The sequence below is a fragment of the Ornithodoros turicata genome, chromosome 2 (genome assembly GCF_037126465.1).
Source record: "Ornithodoros turicata isolate Travis chromosome 2, ASM3712646v1, whole genome shotgun sequence".
Taxonomy (NCBI): Eukaryota; Metazoa; Arthropoda; class Arachnida; order Ixodida; family Argasidae; genus Ornithodoros; species Ornithodoros turicata.
In genome coordinates, this window is record NC_088202.1 from 9,727,670 (window position 1) to 9,732,052 (window position 4,383).

General features: G+C 45.8%; 1 non-coding gene across 1 annotated transcript; it reads right to left on the minus strand.

Moving 5' to 3' along the window:
• Positions 1 to 642: 642 nt before the first annotated feature.
• On the minus strand, positions 643 to 716 carry Trnat-ggu (transfer RNA threonine (anticodon GGU)). The gene has a single exon. It is a non-coding gene; the product is annotated as a tRNA-Thr (tRNA).
• Between the last annotated feature and the right edge of the window lie 3,667 nt (positions 717 to 4,383).

Sequence of the window (4,383 nt, forward strand, 5' to 3'; positions counted from 1 at the left end):
ATTTCAGAATGCATAGGTAAACAGGAAAACTAATAATATGGTTACTAAAATAACGAAGTTCCGATGCCATAGTGTGTAATACCAATTTTCAGTGTTGCCCGCTGTACAGGGGGTTGTTTGACACCAGGCGTCGCACCGCTCCACTACGCCGCATCTTTCATGGCAAATTAAAAATATTTATAGCGCGTTGTCGGTCGTATGGTTCCGCATATGGTATTTAGAAGCAACAAAGTCTCTAGTCACATCACCGGCATATCATGCTTGTCTACTGCTTTACAGTACCTTTAAATAGACTCGGCTGTTGCAGGCCAGAACAGAACCCATTTTTTGTGTACGAATAAAAGAGAAGAGCAGAATGCAACCATCCGACCATCCCATGTATCCCCACAAGCGACATTCCCCAGAATACTCCAGCGGAAGATGCGAAAAACGTCATTGATGTTAGCTGCCGAGTACGTACAAGTGCTGAACATCATGTCTTCTAGTGCACTGCTAACCGCGGGAAATATTCTGGGGTGCATTTCAAGGCAAATCCGTTATTCCGGCACGGTGCGAATGCTCAATACAGTACGCGGGGAAACTTTTGTCCCGTGAGCAGTTTTTTTTTTTTTGCGATGAAAGATGAAAGTCACTGAAAAGGTTAGCCAGCTGTAGGGATCGAACCCACATCTTCTGGATTACCAGTCCAGGGCTCTACCAATTGAGCTAAGCTAAGCTAACACCCCTCTCCAGCGACATTCGGGGTGCGTCATCTGAAGGGACGACAAACCAGCCACTCACTCTCACTCACCCTCCTTTCACTCTTACATTTTTGCTCACTCATACACACATTCATACGACGGAAATCGACGCAAGCGGCACCTGTTGAACAAGAGAGAAACTGATGTTCTGAGGCTGGAGCAACATAGAAGGGACAGATACAAACAAAGCCCCAAATTGCCTAAGAAATCAACGATGAAAGATGAAAGTCACTGAAAAGGTTAGCCAGCTGTAGGGATCGAACCCACATCTTCTGGATTACCGGTTCAGCGCTCTACCAATTCAGCTAAGCTAACACGCCTCTCCAGCGACTTTCGGGGTGCGTCATCTGAAGGGACGACAAACCAGCCACTCACTCTCACTCACCCTCCTTTCACTCTTACATTTTTGCTCACTCATACACACATTCATACGACGGAAATCGACGCAAGCGGCACCTGTTGAAAAAGAGAGAAACTGATGTTCTGAGGCTGGAACAACTTAGGCAATTTGAGGCTTTGTTTGTATCTGTCCCTTCTATGTTGTTCCAGCCTCAGAACATCAGTTTCTCTCCAGTTTTTTTTTTTTCATTTTCATAAGTTTTTTTCCACTAGAATGTTCCTTGGAGATGTCAGGAAACGCGCACTGTATCGCAGTTTGTGATAGCATGGATATGGAGGTGGATACAGTCCTATACGACGTTCTCGGGAGAGTTGCAAAAGAAATCCCGTTCCCGTACCGGGATCCACATTTAGTAACCACGAAATCTCGGGATTCCGAACCCTATGATCAAGTTATTGCTCGAAATGAATTCTTTAAAATGCATGCTATAAGCCGTCATTTTATTACTCTTAGACGTGTCATCATATTTTGGACTTAGCGGCCCCCGACGACCTTTCTGAGCCCGGTGTACCAAGCGCCCCCTTCCGTTAGGTTTGTCACATGCTTTCAGTGGAAGAGTCATGAAGCTTTCCGGCCTGGTGTAATGCATGGAGGCCTAAGTGGTGCGAGCTCAACTAACGTAATCCGAGTTAAAAGTAATCTTGTAATCTTGGACAACAGTCTGTTCATCGTGTATTTTTCTGCTTTTTATCATACTGAACCAAAGACGCAGCACAGTGCGCAGAAAGTGTTTCGCAAACCTGCAGAAGTGTACCAACTCTGTCTCTTACCAGCATCCAATCTTGTGGTCCTCAGAATTTCCTTTCTGCAGAGTTTCCAGGCGCCCCTTGTTTGCTTTGAACTCTTCTATTTTAGCAAGGTCGGTCATGCATTTAAACTGGACGTTAAGTAAATCTGCTTTGCCGCAACCGAATGAAGCAGGGAGACCTGCGCAGTTGTACGAATCAAATTAGTTCTCCTACCATTGCCATGCATCTCGAACGCATCGAGAACTGGCGGCAACACTCCAAACCATTCATGGTACACATGCACACACTCTAAGAAAAAAGGTTGAATTTTCTACCAATGCGGGTAGAACGACAGTATTTGTACGTGCCTCGTTGGACCGGGAGCGCGTTCTCCTCGCTGGGAATAAGCGGGAACCTCTCTTTCCCCAGTCCTCTGTTCACTTAACAAGCAAGGCCGCAGTTTGCATGAAAGGGTACAACGCTGGCCTCGGTAGTTTCTTTCTTTTGAAAAAAAAAAAAAGGAAGGACTCGGTTGCTCAGTCGGCAACGTCTTGGCTTGCTAAGCTCAAGGTCGAAGGTTCAAACCTGGCCAAGGCAACACCACCTAGGTAGTAGAAGGCCTGCGCACTGCCCAATTCACAGAGCGTGAGCTTTGCGAGCTGCTTCGAGCTTTTCTCTTGTTCGCTCTTTCATTGACGTCATAGCGGCATCCACAGCAGGCCTTCGTGGGTGACGTCACGTGGGGCGTAGGCCTGATGCTTATCTAGGAGGTGTCGGCCGAGGACGGTAGGTGTGTGGGGAGGTAAACATTCCTTCCAGCACCATATGTCGGAGATTTCCGGAACGTCAAACGAACGCAAGGTAGTCGAAATTATCTGCAGTCCTATTCTGCAGCATGTGCAGACAAACCTCACGTGTAACATAACGGCATGCCGCCTACCAGCCGCTGGGTAGCCCTAGTGACTGAAGAGGGAGTCCTATGGATGGATGGATTCGGGCTTGGATGCCGACAGTGAGATTTCCTCAAACAGTATATATAACTATGTTATAATAACAATTGAACTGTTTTGAGTACAACTGTCGTACTACCAATCCTACTCATACGAGTAGAAACGTTTGTACACTTGCAGTTCTACTAATCTGAGTACAATTCTGGTTGCAACGCAGTTCCACCCACTCGCGTAGAAAGTTCAACACTATTCCTTCGAGTGCAGGATAATATAAAAATATGTTTAAAATATGATACACTAATATGATATACTAAATACCGAAGGCTGAATCTGCATGTCAACTCTAAGATATAGTACCAATTCGCGTTTCGCGTTGGCGCATCTAAACTCCAACATGGCGGACGTATCCAGGTTGTCGCTTAGTTTCGATTTTGAAATTTCCGATCTCCAATGTTAATTCTCGATGCGTTGAAGGCGAACGAGTATTAAACGCTGCTCATATACTTCTGGCAGGCGTAACCGGGTTGTCCAAAGAGAAGGCTATAGTTGTCAACCTGTTCGCATATTATTTGCGAAGTTCCGGCGCGTTTGATCAACCACATTTGGTGAAGGTGAATTTCACGTTTACCGCTTGCGAGGCCGAAATAGCAAGCAGCGAGTGTCCTGCGCTGCAGGAACATGAGGGACATGCAAGCACACGACATCTGTGCTGCAGTACTCTTTCAGTTAACATCTTCTAGGTGTGTAACGCGTGTATACGTATGTAGTTTACAAGTTACACGGTAATGTTGTGACATTCGTGTGTCACTGGTGCGCATGTTTTTGGGAAACCTTAACGAAACGTCGCATTCTTTCCCAAGTGATTTGACGGGCTGATTCAAATGCAGAGTTACAAAACTGACTTGGTATACGTTTTCACGCTATCTCTTGCGCTTTCTTACACATAATGGCTATTCAAGTTTGAAACAAACTTGTTCTGTTTTGTCTAGACAAGTTTTTGCTTCCCTTCCTGACGTGAGTTGCACAGAAGTGTGGTTCAGAAAAAAAAAAAAAAGAACGTTTATCAGATATGTAGGCAGTACCGCTCCAAGAGCTCTGCCAGACAAACACAAGCATTGCTGATGTAACAGATTTGCAGATTTTGAGTCGCTCAATCCATTTCTTCCGAGGACGCGTCGAAGTAGGTGGTATTCTATGTGTGGAAAGAAGAAAACGCGGAAAGACAAACTGGCTATCCCCTCGTAGCGCAGAGTTGCTTTGTGACACAGAACAAAACTAGTTTGGTTTAGTTCGCTGGTCGTTGTCTGCAATGTTTAATTCATCCATGATTTCAACAGCAAAATACGGGTGCAGCTCAGTGATTCATGCGAAAAGCAGCAACTTCTCCGCAAGTGTACGCGGGGTCGGCCTGGTGTACCTGGTTCGGCTAGACCCGAGTTTCACCGCTGTGCAGCGTCGATTTGGCGTAAAACGCGAATACTTGGAGAAAAAAGTAGTATACGATAGTTAAAAAATTCAAACATTGCCACCAAGCGGCGCCACCGTCGCGAATTTTTTCATGCGCG